Below are 25,972 nucleotides of genomic sequence, written 5' to 3' on the forward strand. Positions count from 1 at the left end.
GAGGACTCAGACAGTGTTTGGAAACCAAGCACTAAAACAGGCCACCTGCTGCTATACCCCTAATATCATCTCAGGTCAAGTGTTTTGAACCACTCACACAAGGCCTAGTCTGGGCAAGTGGGCTAGATGAAGAAACCACAAAATAGCTAAGTGGGGAGAGAAAGACCAAAAGTATTATTTTATTCAAAAGGAAAATACAATCCAAAATTCCATGATTCATGAAGAAATCAAATGGTATGTGTTAGGTGGTTCTTGCATTGCTATAGGGAAATACCTGAGATTGGGTAATTTATAAAGAAAATAAGTTTAATCGGCTCATAGTTCTGCAGGCTGCACAGGAAGCATGGTGCTGGCATCTGCTCAACTTCTGGAGAGGCCCCAAGAAGATTCACTCAAGGCAGAAGGTGAAGGGAGAGACGGCACATCACATGGTGAGAAAGGAAGCTAGAGAGAGTGAAGAGGGAGGTGCCACAAGTTACAACAAGCAGAACTCTTGAGAACTCACTTTCATGAGGACAGCACCAAGCCATAATGTGTAGGGAGCCAAAGTCCCATGGGACATGACCAACTCAGCATTCCACTGGAGGCTATATGATCAAACAGCAAACCGTTTATCATGAATGCAGGATGTGAGCAAACTCACAACTGCTCCTGCCAACAGAAGGTTTGCTGGAGGCAATCACTCCCTGGTACCCGAGGTTATCTACTGCAACATCTAGAGAATGCAGTCTTGCAAGCCTACTCTGGACTGAGCAGTTGACCCCTTCTTCCACGCCCCACTTCTCGCTATCCCTTTTACCTAATAAATACAGAGGGCTGTGTAAAGCTCAGGGTCCTTGTCCACTAGAGGCAAGGTGCCCCCGACCCCTTCTTCCAAATATACTCTTTTGTCTCTTGTCTTTTATTCCCACATTTGCCCCCTTTGTTCAGTTCCCCTAGGTCTGTGCAGGTTGCACAATGGTGCCCCAAACAGCAACAGAATCAGGCTCTCAACAAGTGGTATCTGAACATGGGAATCTGAGGACATGAATGAAGAAGGTCTACTGGAGCAGAGGAACTGAAATTGATAAGGCGAATGGGGACTCTGGGACGAGACTGCTGGCAGCAGATATAAGGTCAGTGCCCTAAAGAGGTTCTGATCAGTGCCCTAAAGAGATACTGGGAGCAGTGCTTTAAAGAAGTACTGGGAATGGGAAGTTTTCTGAATCAGGGTAACAAGGGGAAGAATTTGTCTATTAAAGAAAAATATTATGTGCAGTTGCTTAAAGTTCTATTGAAACATTCTGGAGCTTAGGTTAATTTGCAGACACTAACTATCACATGTGTCCATGTGAAAAGAGTCCACCAACAGACTTTGTGTGAACAATAAAGTTGTTAATCACCTGGGTGCAGGCAGGCTGAGTCTGAAAAAGGAGTCAGCAAAGGGAGATAGGGGTGGGGCAGTTTTATAGGATTTGGGTAGGTAGTGGAAAGTTATAGTTAAAGGTGGTTATCTCTTGTGGGCAGAGGTGGGGGTCACAAGGTGCTGGGTGGGGAAATTATGAGACCCATTGTCCAGGGCAGGAGTGTCACAAGGTCGATTAATCAGTTGGGGTGGGGCAGGAACAAATGGTGGAATGTCATCAGTTAAGGCAGGAACTGGCTATTTCACTTCTTTTGTGGCTCTTCAGTTGCTTCAGGCCATCTGGATGTGTATGTGCAGGTCACAGGGGATATGATGGCTTAGCTTGGGTTCAGAGGCCTGACATTCCTGTCTTTATATTAATAAGAAAAAGAAAACAAAATAGTAGTGAAGTGTTGGGGCAGCAAAGATTTTTGGGGGTGGTGAAGATTTTGGGGTGGTATGCTTTGAGTAGGATTAGGGTGGTGTGGGAACCTAGAGTGGGAGAGATTAACCTGAAGAAAGATTTTGGGGTAAGGGGTGATATTGTGGGGTTGTTAGAAGGAGCATTTGTCATACGGAATGATTGGTGATGGCCTGGATGTGGTTTTGTATGAATTGAGAAACTAAACAAAGACACAAGGTCTGAATAAGAGAAGGAGAAAAACAGGCATTAAAAGACTATGAATTGGGAGGACCCAGGATATCCAATTAGAGAGTGCCCAAGGGGGTTCAGCATAATTATTTGCCTGGATGATGAGTTTTGGGACTCTATCTTTGAGTTTTTTTATGTTGTCATATACCAGGCCAGATTGATTTAGGTAAAAACAACACTCTTCATTTAAAATATACAGCATTCTCCTTTTTTAGCAGTGAGTAAGTTGATGCCTATTCCTGTCTTCTTATATTAATAAGAAAAATAAAACAAAATAGTGGTGAAGTGTTGGTATTATGAGGGGAACAGGAAGCTGTTTGGTCCTATTTGCAAATTGATTTTGGGGGGTAAGGAAAACTAGTGTACATGGGCCTGTCCAATTAATAGGTAGACACATGTAGGTGGAGGAGCCACAGAGGAAGAAGAAATCTTTGTAAGGCAAAACTGGAAATGTAAAGGGAAAAGATGAGAGGGAGCACCAAAAGAGGTGTCTTGCACCCAGACTCTTAGGGATCTAGCAAGAGCAGCAGCTGTTAGAGGTTGTAATGGGGATTAGTGGGGCTACTGGGTAGAGGGGGAGGTTCGACTTTTATGGTGTATGAGAAAGCACGTAGTGTCTACAACAACCTTTCATTGCTATTCATGGAGTTAGGTATAAGTAAACAAGAAGGGGGCTAGGAGGAGAGTCCAAAGAACAAGGGGAAGGTAGCCAAGGATGGAGTGAAATGTAGGGCAAATGTCTTAAAGGAAATGAGAGGTTCTAAGAAGAGGGTTAGTGGCTTGTAACCCACATGGAAGAGGTTACGAAAGGATAATAGAATGGAATGAGCCTGTGAGGCTGGAAGGAGGAATTTTCCTTGGTCCAAGAACCATTTGCCTTATGTGGGAAGAGATTGATAGATAGGTGGAAGTTTCAGTGGGAGAGTAGGTGGGAGTGACTGATAAGGAGAAAAACTGGCCGTTAGGGACAGAAGTTGGAATGCTAGCTGCTCCTTTAGCTACCTTATCAGCATGAGCGTTGCCCTGAGTGATGGGATCTGATGCCTTTTGATGGTCCTTGCAGTGAATGACCCTAGCTTCCTTGGAAGTAGAGAAACTTTAAGAAGAGCTTTTATGAAAAAAGCATTAATGATGGAGGACCCTTGTGTAGTGAGGAAACTTCTTTCAGGCCATATAACAGAATGGAGGTGGAGAATATGGAAGGCATATTTAGAGTCAGTATAAATATTGACACACAATCCTTTTGCAAGACTGAAGGCTTGAGTTAAGGCAATGAGTTCGGCTTGCTGAAAGGTAGTGGAGTGAGGCAGAGTGGTAGCCTCAGTGATAGATGTTAAAGATACTATAGCATAGCCTGCCTTTGCTGGTGAGTGGTGATTAGGCCTAGTGGAACTGCCATCAATAAACCAAGTGTGATCAGAGTGAGGAACAGGAAAGAAGGAAATGGAGTGAATGGTAGGTGGATCAGAGAGATACAGTCACGGGGATCAGGTGTGGTATCAGGAATAATATGGGAGGCCAGATTGAAGTCCGGGCCAGAAACAATGGTAATTGTGGGAGACTCAACAAAGAGTGAGTTCAGCTGAAGGAGCTGGGGTGGATGGGGGGAGTGGCAGAACATATATGCATCAGGTGTGAGGAAGAAAAGATTTTGGAAGTTATGAGAACTGTAAAGAGGAGTTGAGCATAGTTTGTGATTTTGATGGCCCTTAAAAGTGTTAAAGCAGTGGCAACCACCACACACAGACAACATGCAGGCCAGCCTAAAACAGTAAGGTCAAGCTGTTTAGGCAGAAAGGCTACAGGGCACGGTTCCAGCTCTTGTGTCAGAATTCTGACCACACAGCCCTGTACTTTGGCTATGTCTAATGAAAAGGGTTGGGATGAGTTAGGGGGAGCTAGTGTGGGAGTAGCTTCTAGAGCTGTTTTTAAGGAACATAAAGAGGAGTGGGGAAAGGATTTAGGATCTATGGGGTCAGCTAGGTTTCTTTTTGTGAGTTTATGTAACAGTTTAGTCAGGATGGCAAAACCAGGTATCCAAAGGTGAAAGTACCCAACCATGCCTAGGAAGGAAAGGAGTTGTTGCTTTGTAGAAGGGATTTGGGTTTGGGAGATTAGCCGGACACAGATCAGCAGGGAGATCACGTGTATTTTTATGAAGAATTATGCCGAGATAGGTAATGGATGAGGAAGAAATGTGGGCTTTGGAGGGGAATATGTGATATTTCTTGGAGAATAGATGTTGGAGAAGCAGAAGGGTGTCCTGTTGGGAAAATTCATAGGAGGGGCTATAAAGTAGAAGATCAACAAAATATTGAATAAGCGACAAGTAGATGGACGGAAAGAAAGTAAATCATGAGAAAGGGCTTGAATGAAGTAATGGGGGCTGTCCCTGAAGCCTTGCGGCAGTATAGCCCAGGTAAGTTGCTGAGACTGATGGGGTCAGTCCAAGTGTAAGTGAAGAGAGGCTGGGGTGAAGGGTGCAAAGGAATAGTAAAGAAAGCATCTTTGAGATCCAGAACAGAATAATGGGTTGTCGAGGGAGGTATTGAGGATAGGAGAGTATATGGGTTTGGCACCACGGGGTGGATAGGCAAGACAATTTGATTGATAAGCTGAAGATCCTGGACAGGCTTTCATCCCTTCAAAGCCTGTTGTGGGATGGGATATTGGCGTTAAGTGAGGTAAGGGTAATTAGGTTTTAATGGGATGGTAGGGGTGCATGATCGGTCGCCAAGGAGGGAGTAGAGGTATCCCATACTTGTGGATTAAGATAGGGAGACACAAGGGGAAGTCGTGAAGACTTTGAACTGGTGAAAAGGGCAACAATGAGGTGTGACTGTAGCCCAGAAATAGTCAGGGAAGCAGATAATTTAGTTAAAATGTCTTGATTTAATAAGGGAACGGGGCAGGTGGGGACAACTAAAAAGGAGTGCATAAAAGAATGTTGTCCAAGTTGGCACCAGAGTTGGGGAGTTTTAAGAGGTTTAGCAGCCTGGCCGTCAATACCCACAACAGTTATGGAGGCAAGGGAAACAGGCCCTTGAAAGGAGAGTAATATGGAGTGGGTAGCATGTGTATTGATTAAGAAGGGGACGGACCCTCCACTGTAAGAGTTACCCAAAGAGTCTATGATGATCCAGGAGGCTTTCAAGGCAATTGGGCAGCATCAGTCTTCAGCTGCTAAGCCGAGAATATCTAGGAAGGAGTCAGTCAGAGACCCTTGGGCCAGAGTTCCAGGGGCTCTGGGAGTGGTTGACAGGCGAGTTGGACAGTCCAATTTCCAGGGGGGTCCCACACAGATGGGAAACAGTTTAGGAGGAATCCTGGGCTGTGGGCATTCCTTAGCCCAGTGGCCAGATTTCCGGCACTTGAAGCAAGATCCTGGGGGTGGAGGTCCTGGAGGAATGTCTGGCCACTGCAGTTTAAGTGTTTTGAAGTTCTTGTGTGCTAGAAATGTGGCTGGGGTTTCTCTCAGCAGAGGCAAGTAATTGCAACTCAGAAATACGTTGCCACTTGGCTGCCTGTTCTCTATTATTGCACACCTTGAAAGTGAGGTTAATTAAGTCCTGTTGTGGAGTTTGAGGGCCGGAATCTAATTTTTGAAGCTTTTTTTTAAATGTCAGGAGTGGATTGGGTAATAAAATGCATATTGAGAATAAGACAGAGCCTTCTGGCCCCTCTGGGCCTAAGGTGGTAAAGTGTTTAAGTGCTGTTGCCAAATGGGCCATGAACTGAGCTGAGTTTTCATATTTGATTGAAAAAAACAGCCTAAATGCTAACTAATTTGGGAGAGGTCAGATAAAGTAAAAGGAGCATTAACCCTGACTGTGCCTTCAGCTCTAGCCATCTCTCTAAGAGGAAATTGTTGGGCAGGTGGAGGAGGGCTAGTCCCAGAATGAAACTGTAAGCTGGATTGGGTATGAGGAGGGGAGGTGATAGAAGGATTATAGCATGGGGGAGCAGAGACTAAGGAAGAATTGGGACCTGGCAAGGAGCAGCCTGGGGAAGAGGGGAGAGGTTAAATAGTTCATAGAAAAGGAGGATTCAAAGGACTCAGAGCTTGGGGTGGAGACTGAAGGAACAGACAGGAGAGAAAGAAGAAAGATTTGGGATGAGTCGCATTGGGAGCAGAGACTAGGGAGGGACTGATGTGAAAGAAAGCCTGGACATCAGGCACCTGAGACCATTTGCCCATTTTATGACAAAAATTATCTAGATCTTGCAGGATGGAGAAATTGAAAGTGCCGTTTTCTGGCCATTTAGAACCATTATCAAGTTTGTATTGGGGCCAAGTGGTGTTGCAGAAGAAAATAAGGATGCTTAGGTTTTAGGTCAGGTGAGAGTTGAAGAGGTTTTAAATTTTTTAGAACACAGGCTAAGGCATAAGAAGGAGGAATGGAGGGTGGAAGGCTGCCCATAATAAAAAGGTAAGTTTAGAGAAAAGAGAGGTTAGAGACACAGAGAGAGGGGTTGGTGGTACTTGTCAACCAGGGGAGGTGATACTTGCCACCAAGGTGAAGGATCAAGTCAGGCATCCCGGCAGTGATCAGACACCTCTGAAATGTGGGTGAATAATCAGGCAGGCATCCCCGCAGTGATTAGACACCAAGGGAAGACTGTCTTCCCAAGTCCGTGACCTGCCCTGGAGTTTTGAGTTCACAGATAAAACATGTCTCCTCTGTCTCTACCAGAAAGGGAAAGGAACTGAAATTAAGGAAGGGAGGGATTGAAGGGTGGAGGGATAGCAACAGAGGTTGGAAAAGAGAATAAAAAGAGGCCAGTTACTCAATTTATAATTGGTGAGATGTTCCTTGGGCTGGTCTGAGGACCCAAGGTCATAGGTGGATCTCCTCATGGAGTGAAGGTGAGGACAGGGGACTGGTCTCCCGAAGGAGTCCCCCAGTCCCCGGTCTTCAGCACCAAATGTCACATGCATCCATGTGAAGAGAGTCCACCAACAGGCTTTGTGTTATCAATAAAGCTTTATAATCACCTTGGTGCAGGCAGGCTGAGTCTGAAAAAGGAGTCAGCAAAGGGAGATAGGGGTGGGTCATTTTGTAAGATTTGGGTAGGTAGTGGAAAGTTAGAGTTAGAGGTGGTTCTATCTTGTGGGCAGAGAGAGGGGTCACAAGGTGCTGGGTGGGGAAATCATAACTGAGACTCATCGTCCAAGGCAGGAGTGTCACAAGGTCGATTGATTAGTTGGGGTGGGTAGGAACAAATCACAATGGTGGAATGTCATCAGTTAAGGCAGCAACTGACTATTTCACTTCTTTTGTGGTTCTTCAGTTGCATCAGGCCATCTTGATGTACACGTGCAGGTCACAGGTGATATGATGGCTTAGCTTGGACTCAGAGGCCTGACACTAACCTCCTGCAGAAGCCACAAAAGTTATTACACATAACCTATGGTTTCCACAGGCAGGCACTCTTGATGTGGAAAATTGGGATACAGCAGGAGAAGGATTAAAACAGACTCATCAAAAAGGTCTTAAAGTTGATTCTTCAGTTTTCTCCACTTGGAGTTTAGTTTGTACTGTACTTCTGCCATTATCTCCTTATTATTCTGTGGGATAGCAGGCTGAATCTAAAAATTGGAAAGAATTTGTTGTCCTACTCACAGCTCTAATCGAAAATAAAAAGCAGGAGAGGGAGGGTAAAAATTGGCCTATACCGCCTCCTCCAATTGCAGAAACATCTGTACTATCTCCTTCAGTGGCAGAAATAGAGATCCCAGTACAAAGAATTCTATGCTCTGCTGTCATAGCTGGAGAGCCCTTAAGACCTTGTGCTTTTCCTATTTCTGTAAGGCCTGATCCAAATAATCTACAGCAGTTTATTCATGAACACACTCCACTAGAATTTAAGTTGAAAGAATTAAAAACTAGTGTGGTCAATAATGGGGTACAAAGCCCATGGTTCCTGGAGGAAGGAATGCTAGACGTAGAACTCTGGGAGCAAGTGGGGAGAAATCTTAAACAACATCAGGCGCAAAGGCATCAGGTCCCTGTAAAATCTTTTATGTTCTGGGCTTTAAGTAGAGCAGCCCTGGCTCAGTTACAAAAGAGCCTAAAAAGGGGAAGGAGGAAAAAAGTCACCTGCCTTATCACCTCCTCTTCCCTCAGTGCCAATGTCACTGGGCCAAAATAACAAAGAGGAAATGGAGGTCTTACCTAAGCCTCCTCTTCCAATAGATAGGAAGAAGGACAGAGGATACACTACAGGTATTAGTCCCTGTCTTAAGTAGGCAGCATTAGAAAGATAGCTCTTAGCCAGGTGCGGTGGCTCACGCCTGTAATCCCAGCACTTTGGGAGGCCGAGGCAGGCAAATCATGAGGTCAGGAGATCGAGACCATCCTGGCTAATACGGTGAAACCCCATCTCCACTAAAAGTACAAAAAATTGGCTGGATGTGTTGGTGGGTGCCTGTAGTTCCAGCTACTTGGGAGGCTGAGGCAGAAGAATGACATGAACCCAGGAGGTGGAGCTTGGAGCTTGCAGTGACCTGAGATCGCACCACTGCACTGCAGCCTGGGAGACAGAGCGAGACTTCATCTTAAAAAAAAAAAAGAAGAAGAAGAAGAAGGAGGAGAGCTTTTAACCTGCTCAGTAAAGCAAAATTGGTAAGGCAATCAGGTGTATGCTTATAAAAAGATAAGAAAAAGGCATTAGATGCTGAAACCGCATGGCCAAGCAGGCAGTGGGCAGGAGAAAATGCTCAGAGGCAGAAAATCTTGCAGCGACCAAGCCAACAAGGTCCGCCCAGGCCGGCAGCATCCCTCTGGCAAAGGAGCAAGGAAGTGGCACAGACACAGGCAAAGCCTAAGCAAGTACAATGCAGCCACTGCCCAGGACCTGCACCGCTGCCCTCTGGCTCTGCGGGCAGCCCATTGCAAAATTTCATGTGTTGCATCCTAGGCTATGATTCTCTGCTAAGATGTAAGTAAAATGTAAGAATTTGAAAAACATCTTTTCTAATAATGACCACTGTTGTCATCTCTCTCCTATCCCTGACATAGCTTTCCAAATTCAATTTAAGTAAAACAGTAACCTTTGAAGGGAGAGAGATTACAGACGACCCATGAATTAGTTGAAGAGTAATTAAAAGCTAGGCATGTAAAACCACACATTACCCTTTAAAGAAGAAATTTAAACCTAATTAAATGATATTTGTTAAATTAGAAGGTAAAAATGTGCCCTGTTAGGAACAGTCCCCCAAATCTGGCCATAAACTGGCCCCAAAACTGGCCATAAACAAAATCTCTGCAGTACTGTGACATGTTGGTGATGGCCATGATGCCTACACTGAGGGTTGTTGGTTTACCAGAATGAGGGCAAGGAACACTGGCCCACCCAGGGTGGAAAACCGCTTAAAGGCATTTCTAAACCACAAATAATAGCATGAATGATCTGTGCCTTAAGACATGTTTCTGTTGTAGAAAACTAGCTAGAGCCCATCCCTTTGTTTCGGCCCATACCTTTGTTTCCCATAAGGAATGCTTTTAGTTAATCTATAATCTTTAGAAACGATGCTTATCACTGGCTTGTTGTCAGTAAATATGGGGGTAAAACTCTGTTCAGGGCTCAGCTCAGAAAGCTGTAAGCCCCTGATTTCCCACTCAACACCCTATATTTCTGTGTGTGTGTGTGTCTTGAATTCCTCTAGCACCTCTGGGTTAGGGTCTCCACAACCGAGCTGATCTCTGGCAGTGCCCTTCTCAGAAAGTGAAGAAAAGTTGTATGTAAGTGTAGTGAAAACATAAGCATGAATAACTATCTTAACCCACTGATTACAGATGGTCTTTGATTTGTGCTTGCTAAAAGAGTCCTAAATAGAGATCCCCAGCTAGTGAGTCACTGTTTTCAAGACTGTTTGCCAGATTGAAGTCGGTAAACTTGGTCAGCCTGAAAACTTAATTACAAGATCTAAGCTATTCTGCCTGTGGCTTTAAGCACGTGGTTAAAGTACATTATTTAAGTCTCTGCTTTTAGACATGCTTTCAGATTTTCTTTTTAAACTTCTAGTTACTTATTTCAGCTTGCCATCTTAATAATTAATGCAGTCAATTGCTAAGTTATGACCCTGATATCATCAGGATTCCTTTAAGTAAAAGGCAATTCAAAGCAGTATTTCACTCCCCCATACCTAATGCTCTAACACTGTTTACTGATGGGTCTGGTAAACATGGAAAAGTGGCAGTCTAGTAGAGACCACATAATTCAATCACTCAATCTGAGTTCACTAGCGCTCAGAGAGCTAAGGTTACTCTGTTTATTTATTAAAGAACTTTTATCACCTTAAGCTCACTCTGGACTTTCCAGCCTTATGTTGCAAATATAGCCATCAATTTACGGGATCGAGACTGACTTACAGCATGGGATATGAGACTTACAAATGAAAACTTTGATAACCCAGGATTTAAAATGTTGAAGAACACAGGATATCAGAGTGAAAAAGGTTTAGGGAAAATTCTGACAAGGAAACTCTAGCCTGCTATCAATAACTGGAAAGACAGGTTAAACCCTACAAGGAGATTCTTCTTTAAATTCCCCGCAGCAATTAACCAAAAAGGCGGGGGCGGAGTTGCAATTTGTAAAACAGAAGCTGAGTTCAGCAATGGCCTGCCTCCTGGCTGCAGCTGAAAAAACCTTTGCTTTCACTATCCCTCAGACAAAATTGTACAGTTTTCGTATACTAGTCATGCTTTAAAAAATTTCTTACAGCTTCGGGCTAGGAATTCCTTATAATCCTAGCGGAAAAGGGCCCTGAGCTTTACACAACCCTCCATATTTATTAGACAGAAGAGATAGTGAGAAGTGGGGCGAAAGAAGGGGTCAGCTGCTCTGTCCAGAGTAGGGTTAAAAGACTGCATTCTCTAGATGTCCCAGTAGATAACCTCGGGCTCCAGGGAGTGATTGCCTCCAGCAAACCTTCTGTTGGCAGGAACAGTGTTGAGTTTGCTCACATCCTGCATTCATGATAAACAGTTTGCTGTTTGATCATATAGCCTCCAGTGGAATGCTGAGTTGGTAACGTCCGATGGGCCTTTGGCTCCCTACATACCCCCTTTCTGTTTATGAATTAATTGAAAGAATGTAAGACCAGGCTGGGGAGCTCTCATTCTCCGATTGGCGGTCCATCCAATTTTACAGACTATATAAACAGAAGACAGAGACAAAACAATATTATTCCAAGAACTACATATAAGATGTTAATGTGGTGTTTTAGATAGGTCCAAGGGTTGAGGCTCTACAGGCCTTGCTGGAATTCAGTCCAGCCTTCTAAAGAAGGCTGAAACTCTTGAGTTTGCCTATTTAAATCAAGAATTTTGTTTTGTAATTCACTAATATTTCTTGATTTAAATAGGCAAACTCAAGAGTTCCAAATATACTCTTTTGTCTCTTGTCTTTTATTCTTGTGTTTGCTCACTTTGTTCAGTCCCCCTAGGTCCATGCAGGTTACATTAAGTGATCTGCCCCCATGACACAAATTCCTCCTACCAGGCCCCACCTCTAAAACTGAGGATTACAGTTCAATATAAGATTTGGGTGGGGCATCCAAACTATATCATGGTAATAAAGGCAGCCAAGGTTCATAATGTCAGAGGATAGGATGAGGGTCTACCACTCCTGATGGAAGGCTAAAGAAAGTCAGGTATCTATATACCTGAGGGGATAAAAATATGGCTAAATGTCTGAGTCTAACAGAGACTTTGGTTGCCTTTCAATAGCTCTTCTTGCCTCATCATCTTAGCAGCAAAATCCCAGGAAAGACAATTACAGCAAATCAAAAATCAACTTCTCCCAGCATGCCTTGCTGCCAGATATCACTAAGTTCTGAAAAATGAGAAGTAAACAGAAGTGTTGTGTAGAACTTCTGCAAATTATCATTAAAGATAAAGGGACACTTTGACGTTTTTTCTTCCTCACTTGCTCTTTTCTGCTGTCTGAATATGGGCATGATGGCGAGGGTCATTTTAGACCACCTAGTGACCTTGAGGATAGAAGCCTTGTACTAGAGGTGGTGGGAAAGAAGAAACAGAAGGACTCGTAAAGAAAAAAATAATAAACCTCAGTATTAAGATGGAAACATTCCCCCAATTGGTCTATAGGTTGAACTTAATCTCCATTAAATTTCAGCTTATGTTTTTGCAGAATTTGATATGCTGATCATAAAATTTATATGAAAATGCAAGAGACACAGAATAGCCAAAACTTTGAAAAGAAGAAAGTTGGAGGACTTACACTTGTTGATTTTAAAGCTTTTTACAAAGCTACAATAATCAAGACAATGTGTTACTGACATAATGATAGACATATTGATCAATATAGACAATGGATCAATGGAATAGGATTGACAGTCTAGAAATAAAAGCTTATATATATGGTCAATTTATTTCTTAATGTATTCTGACATCCAGAATACATAAAGAACACCTACAACTCAATACCAACAATACCAACAAGGGTGCCAAGACTAATCAATGGAGGAAATAATAGTCTTTTCAAGAAATTTTGCTTAGACAACTAGATATTCATATGAAAAAGAATGAGTATGAATGCCTACCATATACAAAAATTAACTCAAATGGATTATATTAGGTCGGTGCAAAAGTAATTGCAGTTTACTACCATTACTGGTTTTTTGTTTGTTTGTTTGTTTGTTTGTTTGTTTGTTTGTTTTTTGAGACAGAGTCTTGCTCTGTCACCCAGGCCAGGGTGCAGTGGCACGATCTCAGCTCACTGCAAGCTCCGCCTCCTGAGTTCACGCCATTCTCCTTCCTCAGCCTCCCGAGTAGGTGGTACTACAGGTGTCTGCCACTGTGCCTGGATAATTTTTTTGTATTTTTAGTAGAGACGAGTTTCACCATGTTAGCCAGGATGGTCTCAATCTCTTGACCTTGTGATCTGCCCGCCTCAGCCTCCCAAAGTGCTGGAATTACAGGCATGAGCCACCGGGCCCGGCCTATCATTACTTTTAATGGAAAAAATGCAGTTACTTTTACACCACCCTAATAGAACTAAATGTAAGAGCTAAAACTACAAAACTCTTAGAAGAAAACATAGGAGTCAATTTTCATGACATGAGAGTTGGCAATTGTTTCTTAGATATGACACCAAAAGCATCAAGGACAAAAGAAAAAAAACAGATAAATTGGACTTCCTCAAAATTAAGAGAATTTTTGTCCTGCAAGCAATACTATTAAGAAAGTGAAAGGACAAGTCACAAGATGGGAGAAAATTTTTGCACATAATATATTTAATAATAGGCTGACATCCAGAATACGTAAAGAACACCTACAACTCAATACCAAAAAGATAGCCTAATTTAAAAATGCGCCAAGGATATGAATAAACATTTCTCTAAAGAAGATACAAAAATGGTCAATATGCACATGAAAAGATGCCCAATATCAATTCTATTAGGAAAATACAAATTAAAACACAAGATACAAATTTACACTCACCAGGATGGCTGTTATCAAAAAGACAGATAACAAGTAGGCAAGGGCTTGGGGAAATTGTAACCTTCATACATTGCTGGTAGGAATATAAAATTTGCAGCAGGTTTGGAAAACAGTTTAGCAGTTTCTCAAAAAGTCAAACAGCCTGGGCAAGGTGGCTCATGCCTATAATCCCAATGCTTTAGGAAGCTGAGGTGAGAGGATTGCTTGAGCCCAGGAGTTGGAGACCAGCCTGAGTAACACAGTGAGACCTCGTTTCTACCAAAAAGAAGAAAGTTAAACTTAGGGTACCAGATAAGCCAGCAATCCATCTCCTAGATATGTACCCAAGAAAGATGAAAACATATACTGACAAAAAAACTTACATATGAATGTTCATATTAGCTTTATAGTAATAGCCAAAATGTAGAAACAACCCAAATACCCATCAACTAATTAAAATATGGTATATCTATATGTATTATTTGGCCATAAAAGGAATGAAGTACTGATACATGCCATAACACAAACGAACCTTGGAAGCACTATGATCTCTGTATTAGTCAGCTCTTGTATTACTATAAAGAACTACCTGAAACTGGGTAACTTATAAAGAAAAAGACTTAATTGAGTCACAATTCCACAGGCTGTACAGGGATCATGGCCCATGAGACCTCAGGAAACTTATATATGGTGGAACACAAAGATGAAGGAGATATATCCTACATGGCAAGAACAGGAGGAAGAGAGTGAAGGAGGAGGTGCTACATGCTTTTAAACCACCAGATCTTGTGAGAACTCACTCACTATCATGAGCACAGCAAGGGAGAAGTCCACCGCCATGATCCAGGCACCTCCCACCAGGCTCCAACTCCAACATTGGGGATTACAATTCCACATGAGATTTGGGTGGGGACACAAATCCAAACAATATCATTCTGCCCCAGCCCCTCCCAAATCTTGTGTCCTTCTCACATGGCAAGATACAATCATCCCTTCTCAACAGTTTCATTTCAGCATTAACTCAAAAATCCAAAGTCTCATCTGAGACAAGTCCCTTCCACCTATGAGCCTATAAGATCAAAAATAAGTTAGTTGCTTCCAATATACAATGGAGATACAGGCATTGGGTAAATATATCCATTACAAAAGGGAAAAATTTGCCAAAACAAAGGTGCCACAGGCCCCACACAAGTCCAAAATCCAGCAGGGAAGTCATTAAATCTTAAAGCTCCAAAATGATCTCCTTTGACTCCATGTCTCACATCCAGGCCACACTGATGCAAGGATTGTGTTCCCAAGCCCTTGGGCAGCTCTACTCTGTTGCTCTGCAGGGTATAGCCCCCATGGCTGCTTTCACAGGCAGGCATTGAGTGCCTCCACCTTTTCCAGGTACACAGTGCAAGCTGTCAGTGGATCTACCATTCTGGGGTCTGGAAGATGGTGGCACTCTTCTAACAGCTCCAGTAGACAGCGCCACAGTGGGAAATCTGTGTGGGGGCTCCGACCCCACATTTCTCCTCTGCACTGCCCTAGTAGAGGTTCTCCATGAGGGCTCCACTCCTGTAGCATACTTCTGCCTGGACATCCAGGTGTTTTCATACATTCTCTAAAATCTAGGTAGAGGCTCTCAAGCCTCAACTCTTGCCCTCTGCACACTGCAAGCTTAATACCGCATGGAAAACCACCAACACTTATGGCTTGCACCCTATGAAGCAGCAGTCTGAGACATATCTGGGCCCTTTTGGCCATGGCTGGGTTGCAGGGAGCAGTGTCCTGAGGTGGCACAGGGCAACGGGGACATGGGCCTGGCCCATGAAACCTTTCCTCCTAGGCCTCCAGACCTGTGATGGGAGGGGCTGCCTTGACAGTCTCTAGAATGTGTTTGAGGCATATTCCCCATTGTCTTGGCTATTAATATTTGGCTCCTCTTTACTTATGCAAATTTCTACAGCCTGATTAATTCCTTTCCAGAAAACGGGATTTTCTTTTCTACTACATGGTCAGGTCACAAATTTTCCAAACTTTTACACTATACTTCCCTTTGAAACCTTCCAATTCCAGGTCATTTCTTTGATCACAAATATAAGCATGCATTTGTAGTATCAGCCAGGCCACATCTTGAATGTTTTGCTGCTTAGAAATTGCTTCTACCAGATACCCTAAGTCATTGCTATCAAGTTCAAAGTTCTACAGATCTCTAGGGCAAGGGCACAATGCTGCTAAGACCTTTGCTAATGCATAAGAAAAGTACCCTTTGCTCCAGTTCCCAATAAATTCCTCATCTTCACCTGAGGTCACCTTAACCTGGACTTCATTGTCCATATCAGTATCAGCATTTTGGTCACAATAATTTAACAAGTCTCTAGGAAGTTCCAAACTTTCCCTTATCTTCCTATCTTCTTCTGAGCCCTCCAAACTGCTCCAACATCTGCCCATTACCCAGTTCCAAAGCTGCTTCTACATTTTCAGATATCTTTATAGCAATGCTCCATTCCTGATACCAGTTTTCTGTATTAGTCTGTTCTTGCACTGCTGTAAAGAACTACCTGAGACTGGGTACTTTATAAATAAAAGAGGTTTAATTGACTCACAGTTCCACAAGCTGTATAGGAAGCATGGTTCAGAAGGCCACAGGAAACTTACAATCATGGAGGAAGGCGAAGAGGAAGAAGGCACGTCTTACATGGCAGGAGCAGGAGGAATGGAGTGAAGGGGGAGGTGCTACACACTTTTAAACAACCAGATCTTGTGAGAACTCACTCACTATCATGAGAACAGCAAGGGAGAGGTCTGCCTCCATGATCCAATCACCTCCTACCAGGCTCCTCCTCCAACATTGGGGATTATGATTTGACATGAGATTTGGGTAGGGACACAACTCCAAACCATATCAATCCCATTTATATGAAATGTCCAGAATAGATAAATCTATAGAAACAGAAAATAGATTGGTGGTTGCCTAATGCTGGACATGACAGGAGGGTGTGAGTGAAAGAGGCAATGGAGTGATGGCTACAGAGTTTCTTTTTGGGGTGATAAAAATATTATAAAATTAGATTGTGATTATAGTTGTATAACTCTTGAATATACTAAAACATATTGAATTTTCCATTTTAAATAGGTGAATCTTATGGTATGTGAATTATATCTCAATATAACTGCAAAAATCGGACAATTTGCAGTTGCAAAAATATGGAATCAGTCCAAATGCCCATCAATGAATGGATAAAGGAATTGTGGTGTATATATATATATATATACACACACACACACACCATGGAATACTACTCAGCCAGAAAAAGGAATAAAACAATGGCATTCTCAGCAACTTGGATGGAATTGGAGACCATTATTCTAAGTGAAGTAACTCAGTAATGGAAAACCAAATATCGTATGTTCTCACTCATAAGCAGGAGCTAAGATATGAGGATGCAAAGGCATAAGAATGATATAATGGACTTTGGGAACTCAGGGAAAGGGTGAGAGGGGTTGAGGAATAAAAGACTACACATTGGGTACAGTGCACACTGTTCAAGTGATGGCTGCACAAAAATCTCAGAAATCACTGCCAAAGAACTTATTTATGTAACCAAACACCACCTGTTCCCCAAAAACCTATTGAAATTAATTAATTAATTTTTAAAAACTGCTAAAATCAATAGTGAAAAGATGGACTATTCAATAATGACATAGTTAATTGAATATCATATTTTAAAAATTAGATCCTTACCTCACACTATAACAAAACAATAAATTCTAGATGAATTATAGACCAAATATGCAAAGCAAAATTTTAATATTTTAGAAGACAATTTTTATGACCTTAAGTTAGAAAATGATTTTTTAAAACAGGAGGCAAAAACACTAATCATAAAGAGATATTTTAGGCCATGCATGGTGGCTCACACCTGTAATCCTAGCACTTTGGGAAGCTGAGGTGGGTGGATCACTTGAGGTCAGGAGTTCAAGACAAGTCTGGCCAATAGGGTGAAACCCCATCTCTACTAAAAATACAAAAATTAGCTGGAAATCGCTTGAACCCAGGAGGTGGAGGTTGCAGTGAGCTGAGATTGTGCCACTGCACTCCAGCCTGGGTGACAGAGAGAGACTCCATCTCAAAAAAATAAATAAATAAAAATAAAAAGAGATATTTTAATAAGTTGCATTAAAATAAAAAACTATCCATCAAAGACACCATGACTAAAGTTAAAATAGGACACAATGAGAATATATTTGCCACAAATTTTGTCTTTTTTTTTTTTTGAGATGGAGTCTTGCTCTGTCACCCAGGCTGGAGTGCAGTGGTGCAATCTCTGCTCACTGCAACCTTCGCCTCCCAGGTTCAAGCCATTCTCCTGCCTCAACCTCCTGAGTAGCTGGGATTACAGGTGTGTGCCACCATGCCCGGCTAATTTTTGTATTTTTAGTAGAGACAGGGTTTCACCATGTTGGTCAGGCTGGTCTCAAACTCCCGACCTCGTGATCCACCTACCTTGGCCTCCCAGTGCTGAGATTACAGGCATGAGCCACCGTGCCTGGCCTGCCATGAATTTTTTTTAAAGGTAGCATCCAGAATTAATAATCTTCTCCAACAAATTTCATTAGTAGTCAGGGAACTGCAAATTAAAGTCAAAGTAAAATACTACTTTCCATTCATTAGATTGGTAAATCCATTCAAGTCTGGTAATACCTAGTACTGAGTTGGAGTAATAGAAACTGCTAATGGGACTATTAGTTGGTCACCACTTTGAAGAGAAATTTGTCAGTATCTAGTAAAAGTTAGTGATACATACACCTTCTATTTTCATCTGTTCTGCACTGCTACGACAGAATAACTGAGACTGGGTAATTTATAAATAATATAAATGTATTTCTAATGGTTCTGGAGGCTGGGAAGTCCAAGACTGAAGGGCCAGCCTCTGCAGAGAGCCTTCTTGCTGTGTCATGCCATGGCAGAAGGGCAAAGAGAGGGCAAGAAAGAGCAAAAGCAAATTCATAGCATCAATCCCTTTTATAATCAGCATTAATCTATTAATGAGGGTAAGACCCTCATGGCCTAATCACCTCTAAAAGGTCACACCTCTTAATACTATTGGAATGGTAATTAAGTTTCTAATACTTACTTTTTGGGAGACATTTTCAAACTATAGCACCTACCATATAGCCCAACATTTCTACTCCTAGGAGTATACCCTAGATAAATTCTGCATCAATATCTAAAGAGGAGTCATTGTTGCATTGTTAAATAGTGGAAAATTGGAATCAATTACTATGTCTACCAGCAGTGGAAGATGGCTTTTTAAAAATTGTGGTTTATTCATGAAATGGAATATTGCATAAAGTATGCTGCATCTCACCAGATGAAAACATTTTGCACTAGGACTATTTCAAAAGTAATTTGATCACTGGGCTTCTCTATTATGCATAAAAATTTTAAGTGAACATGTTCTTTGACTTAGCACTCCTACTTATAGTAATTTGCCCAAAAGGGACAATTATACTACTGGGATAAATCTTTGAATCATAAAGCAAGTTGTAAATGGAACAAGCAGTAGGTCTTATTTTTATTTAAAGCACATTAACAATATTACACATATAGTAAAAAATAAATAAATAAAACATGCGAATAATAAACACCCAATTCAGAACAAGTGTTGACAGTGGAGAGGGAAAGAGAGAGAGAAAGAGAAATGGGGACTGGGGGAGGGTACACAAGGAAATTTTAGTTGCAGCTCCAAATTTTTACTTTTTAAACAATGAAGCAAATATGGCAAAATAGGATTTGTTAAAGTTGGGCAGCAGGTACACAGATACTCTATCATTATTATTTGAATATTTCTGTAGATTTAAATAGTCCATTAAAAAATAGAATACACATATCATTTTTAAGATTAGCTTTGTTCTACTTTCTGACCTTCATATGTTCTGTTAACTTTACCTGGAATTCTTTATGCAGTAATTAAGAGCAAAAGTGTAGAGCCAGACTGCTTGAGCTTGGATCCCAGCACTAGGTTGATTTAGGGAGAGTGACTTAACCTCTTAATCCCAAGAGAAAATATGATATAATAGTTTTGAGTTCATAAAGTTGTTGTAAGCATTAAATGTGACCTATATATGTAAAGCAACATAACAGTGCCTATTGCATTTATAAGCATCTGCCATTACCAGGTTCACCATTATCATGGCATGTCATGTCACCATCCACTGCATTACCATCACTGTCACCATCATCATCGTCACCACCACCGTCATCATTAACTCCCTTTGTCTACTCATTTCCTTTTTGTTCTTCATATTTTAGATACCTGTTAAAATATTTTTTCAAAGACGTCTACTCTGATTCTTCAGTACAAATTTGATTTCGTAAGATCCTATCTTTTTGTCCATATACTTATAAAAATGTGTAGTTCTATATTTAATGTGTTTTTGTTTGTTTAACATCTCTCTCCTACATTGTGTTAAGTTTTTTAAAGGGAAGGTGAGGGTTGAAGAGAGACATAGAGAGAGATCGACAGAGAGAGAGAGAGAGAGGGAGAGAGGCTCTACAGCAACACAGGTATATTAGAAAAACTTGCAGAGGTGGGGACCAGCTTAATGCCAGAGCCCACCACTGCTTACAGGCTGGGGTACTTATAGGACTGGGGGTACTTATAGTCCTGGGTGGGTGGGGTCTGGGCAGTATGGCTTGCTGCCCAGGAAGATGTTGATAAGACGTTCCCATGATGAGGCAGTTTGGTCCTTGCTCCCGTAGAGTGTGATGCTCCTTGCACTTTTTCCCAGAAGAATATGATGGGGATGTTCCTTCAGTTGGGCCTTTGCCTGGCGGGGTATGATAAGGATGTTCCTGTGCCTTGGAATCAGGTAGTTAGACAGGATGTTTCTCACAGCCTGAACCCCCATGGAATGTTTCACTTTGACCAGGGTCTGCGAAATGGCAGGGGGCTTACAAAATGGTGCAGTTTGGACTAACACATTGGAACACAAAAGTTTCTTGGGGCCAAGGCCAGTGTATTAGTCTGTTTTCATGTTGCTAGTAAAGACATACCTAAGACTGGGTAATTTATAAAGAGAAAAGAGGTTTAATGGACTCATGGTTCCACATGGCTGGAGGCCTCACAATCATGGCAGAAGGTGAAGGAGGAGCAAAACCACATCTTACATGGTGGTAGGTAAGAGAAGTGTGCAGCAGAACTGCCCTTTATAAAACCATCAGATCTTATGAGACTTATTCACTATCAAAAGAAGAGCACGGGAAAAATCTGCCCCCATGATTCAATTACCTCCCACCAGATTCCTCCCATGACATATGGTAATTATGGGAACTACAATTCAAGATGAGATTTGGGTGGGGACACAGTCAAACCATATCAGCTGACTATGTTTTACTCATCTTTTTATACCCATTGTCATGTCTTCTGAAAAACAATGGATGTAAAATGGTATAGACTGTTGAGTACTCACTTGTTGAATGATAAATCCATTTATGAACCATTTGACCAGTATGCAACAGCCATTAAAATTTTTATTAATAAAATGTTATTAATTTTTTATTTTTAAATTTTATTTAAAATTTTTATTTTTAATTTTATTTAAAATTTTATTATTAAAAAATTATTAAAATGTTTATGAATAATTTACAGCATGGAAAAACTTGGGGTTGCTAGTAGAAAAACAAAAAGGTACAAAAAGATATATATAAAAAGCCTACAATGCCATATAAACAATACTAACAGAAAACAAACCTGTAAATTGGGGGGAGATGGGGCAGAGAGAAGTAACCTAAAATACTAACATGTTGTTTTGGGGTCATGAAATTATGGGTGATTACGCACCCCTTAATTTTTACTTTCTATGTTTGATTTTTCTACGGTAAATGCATTTTTATTGAGGTAGAATTCACATAACATGAAATGAACAATTTAGTGGCATTTATTATATTCACAATATTGTACAACCACTAGCTCTACTTCCAAAACATTTTCATCACTCTAAACTAAAACCTTGTACCCATTAAGCAGTTACTCCCCATTCTTTCCTCTCTTAGCTCCTAGCAACCACCAACCTGCTTTCTGTCTGTAGAGATTTACCTATTCTGGATATTCCATAAAAATGGAGGCACAATATGTAGCCTTTTATGTCCGTCTTCTTTCACTAAGCATGTTTTTGAAGTTCATCCACATTGCAGCATGTATCAATACTTCATTTCTTTTTATGAATGACTGTATACAGACCACAATTTGTTATCCATTTTTTGGTTTATGGACATTTGGGTTGTTACCATCTCTCAACTATTGTGAATAGTGCTGCTATGTGTATATTTGTACAAGAATTTGATCACCTGTTTTCAATTATTTTGTGTATATATCTAAGATCAAATTTCAGGGTTATATGCTAATCCTATGTTTCGCATTTTTTTAGGAACCCTTAAACTGTTTTCCAAATCTGCTGCCCCATTTTATATTCCTACTAGCAGTGTAAGCGAGTTCTGATTTCTCCACATCCTCAACACCACTTGTTATTTTCTATTTTCATTACAGCCATTCTAATGAGTGTAAAGTGAAATCTCACTGTGGTTTTCTTTGCACTTTCCTAATGACCATTGATATTGAGTACCTTTTCATGTACTTTTTGGTCATTTATATATCATCTTTGGAGAAATGTCTCTTCGTGTATGTTCTGCCCATTTTTAAACTAGATTGTCTTTGTTGTTGACATGCATGCATTCCTTACATATTCTGGATACTAGGCCCTCATCAGATATATGATTTATAATTTTTTTCTCATTTTATTGGCTGTCTTTTCACTTTCTTGACAATGTCCTTTGATGTCCAAAAGTTTTTTGATGAAGCATATTTATCAATTTATTTCTTTTGTTGCTCATGCTTTTGATGTCACCTTTAAGAATTTGTAACCAAATCAGAGGTAATGAGGATTTACCCCTCTATTTTCTTGTAAGAGTTTTATAGTTTTGACTCATTTATTTAGGTAACTGATTCATTTTTAGTTAATTTTTGCATATGGTGTGAGGAAGAAGTCCAACTTTACTCATTTGCATGTGGATATCCAGCTGTGCCAGCACCATTTGTGAAGAGACTATCTTCTCCTCATTTAATAATGGTCTTGACACCTTTGTTGAAGATCAATTGATAATAAATGTATGAGTTTATTTCTGAACTCTAAATTCTATTCCATTGATCTACATGTCTATCCTTGTATCAGCATCACACTATCATGATTACTGTAGATTTGTAGTAAGTTTTGAAATTAGAAACTGTGAGTACTCCAATATTCTTCTTTTTCTTTTTTAAAGATTGCCAGGCCTCTTGCAATTTCATAGAAATATGAAGATTGACTTTTCTATTCTACAAAAAGGCCATTGAAATTTTGATAGAGATTGCATTGAAACTGTAGGTAGCTTTCAGTAATACTGCCATCTCAACAATTTTAAGTCTTCTAATTCATGAATATGAGCTTTCTTTCTCTTTATTTAGGTCTTCTTTAATTTCTTTCAGCAATGTTTTCCAGTTTTAGGGTACAAGTCTTTCACCTTTAAATTTTGGTTAAATTTATTTCTAGGTATTGTATTATTTTTATACTATTGTAAATAAAATTATTTTCTCAATTTCCTTGTTGGATGTTCATTGCAGGTGTATAGAAACTCAATTGATTCTTTGTGTTGATTTATGCTGAGACGAGCTCGGTCAGGAAGACCCTAACCCAACAGCGCTAGAGGAATGAAAGACACACACACAGAAATATAGAGGTATGAACTGAGAAATCAGGGGTCTCACAGCCTTCAGAGCTGAGAGCCTCAAACAGAGATTTACCCATGTATTTATTAACAGCAAGCCAGTCATTAGCATTGTTTCTATAGATATTAGATTAACTAAAAGTATCCCTTATGGGAAACAAAGGGATGGGCTGAAATAAAGGGGTGGGTTGGGCTAGGTATCTGCAGCAGTGGCATGTCCTTAAAGCACAGATTGCTCAGGCTGTTGTTTGTGGTTTAAGAACACCTTTAAGCGGTTTTCCACCCTGTGTGGGTCAGGTGTTCCTAGCCCTCATTCTGGTAAACCCACAACCTTCCAGGGTGGGCGTTATGGCCATCATGAACATGTCACAGTGCTGCAGAGATTTTTTTTATGGCCAGTTTTGGGGCCAGTTTATGGCCAAATTTTGGAAGGCCTGTTCCCAACATGTCCCCCTTCTTTGATTTGCAAAGTGATAAAAGCAAAAGCAGCTTTGTCACAGTGAGCTACTTTCCGCAGGAGTCAGGATCCACATCTGCAGACTATACAAAGACAAACAACACAGATTAAAAGCACAATCATCATTGAAATCACAGAACTTCCAAGTGTTTTTATCCATTTTAATGGGTTACTAGCTGCTAATCTGTCTGCAGCTCCTTTAAGCACTCCAGTTCCTGGCATTAAGGTCATGTGTGTCTGGGATGCTTTAAATATTTGTTCTTTTAATTTTGCTGTATCCAGAAACAAGTTTGTAGAGTGTCCTTCTAGATGCTTTTTTATTCTTTCCTAAATTTTGATCTTATTAGGAGCCATTAATAGTTTCCACAAATCCTTATGTTTAGCTCCTACAACAAGCCATATCATTTGAGGTTGACGTGCCACCATACCACCATGGTTCCAGATAATAGGAACTTTTGCCATACCTCTTATCATTTCTACTATCTGACCATTTTGTTCAGATCAACTGAACATAGTGTAGCCATGGCACACAGACTGAGAGGTGCAATTCAAGCTAAACATACCCTTAGGGGACCAATTAATAATGATTCCATAGGAATTGTTGTGCAGCACCTCTGCCTGTTCTGCAATGCAATCTTCCTAAACAAGTACATTCATTTTTTTCTGGCCAGGTTCAATTTTGCTTACAAATAGGTTTTTGAGGGTGGTATGCCTCAATTATAGGAGCAGATTTATTATGGTAAATAGTGAGATCAGAAAGCATGTGTAACGGCACCATAGAGTGATTACATCCAGGCATTATTTCCAGCCAGGATTGATAAATATGCCCAATAGGTATAATTGCTCTCTGTGTTAGCCCTTGTTGAAGGAATACTTATAGCAGGGGTGATCATCACTATCATAGCTACCATTAAATTACTCATTGTGACTGGTTGTCCTACTTTCCTCAGGTTTTCTTCCACCATCTGTGACAGCTTCCTGATCTGTCCCCAGGTGGGTGGCTGTGTTCAACAGGTGTTGCTTGTGGCAGTGGGGTCCTCCTCAGTGTGAACCTCGACATGGCTGCAACCAGCGGTCCTTGGAATTCTCCTGGAATCTTTTCTTCAGCATCTGGCTCATGATAAGGTTTCAGGTGTCTTGATGGTATCCAAATCAGCTGTTGATTTTGGCCTGGAGAACCAAGCACCAAGAGGTTAAACACAAGCACAACCTCTACCCCAAGTAATTATTTTACCTATTTCCCAACTTTTTGTTATCGGATCTCTCCACCAAACCAGGTGTTCTGCTTCTGTCTTTGTAGCTGGTTTCTGTAGATGCTGTTCAGCTGCTGATAACATCTGGCCTTTGGACAGGCTCAAAAAATTTAAAGTTAATAATGCTAGATTCAGTTGCATCTGTTCTGTTCCATATTCTCTATTTGGCCCCCTCTGCTTTTGCAACTGCTGTTTTAGGGAGAGATTCATTCTTTCCACTGTGGCTTGTCCTTATAATTGTATGGGATACCAGTAATGTGTTTAACATTTCACACAGAGAAAAATGTAGCTAGAGCTTGGCTAGTATAGCCTGGGACATTATCTGTTTTAATAGAAGCTGGAATGCCCATCACCACAAAACACTGGAAAAGTGATGTTTAACAGAGGCAGAAGACTCTTCTGATTGGCATGTAACTCAGACACAGTGAGAAAAGGTGTCCACACATACATGTACATAAGCTAGTCTCCCAAATGAGGGAATATATGTGACATCCATTTTCCAAAGAGAATTAGGTTCCAATCCTCGAGGATTAACTCATCCTGTAAAAGATGAGGAATGTACCATTTGGCAAGTTGGGCATTGCTGGATAATAGCTTTAGCTTCTTTCCAGGTGATGCTGTATCTGTGTTTGAGACCAGAGGCATTAACATGGGTTAAATTGTGAAAGTGTCTAACATTAGATATTGCATTAGCAACTAGGTGATCAGCAATTTGTTCCCTTCAGTGAAAGGTCCTGGAAGAGGTGTATGAGCCCTAATGTGAGTGATGTAAAAAGGGTGCATTCTACTCCTAACTGCTGTTCGCAATTGGGTAAATAAAGTCATCAGTTGTTTATCTGTATGAAATCGTAACTGAGCATTTTCAACTAACTGTGTGGAATGAACCACGTATGAAGAATCAGAAATCACATTAACAGGTATATCAAAAGCAGTCAATACCTCAATTACAGCTATAAGCTCCACTTTTGAGCTGAAGTATAGGGCATCTGGAAAACTTTACTTTTTGAGTCAGAATAAGAAGCTTT

The 25,972-nt window shown here is 40.9% G+C and overlaps 1 long non-coding RNA gene across 2 annotated transcripts; it reads left to right on the forward strand.

Annotated features, from left to right (window-relative positions):
• The first annotated feature begins 831 nt into the window (after positions 1-831).
• LOC123571697 (uncharacterized) lies at positions 832-25,365 on the forward strand. 2 transcript variants are annotated; one of them, XR_006695914.2, is made up of 3 exons: positions 832-1,115; positions 23,134-23,249; positions 24,645-25,365. It is a non-coding gene; the product is annotated as an uncharacterized lncRNA (long non-coding RNA). The 2 variants fall into 2 exon arrangements; XR_006695915.2 differs by lacking the exon at positions 832-1,115 and adding an exon at positions 20,237-20,347.
• Positions 25,366-25,972: the final 607 nt, after the last annotated feature.

This window comes from Macaca fascicularis, chromosome 2 (genome assembly GCF_037993035.2).
Source record: "Macaca fascicularis isolate 582-1 chromosome 2, T2T-MFA8v1.1".
Classification (NCBI taxonomy): Eukaryota; Metazoa; Chordata; class Mammalia; order Primates; family Cercopithecidae; genus Macaca; species Macaca fascicularis.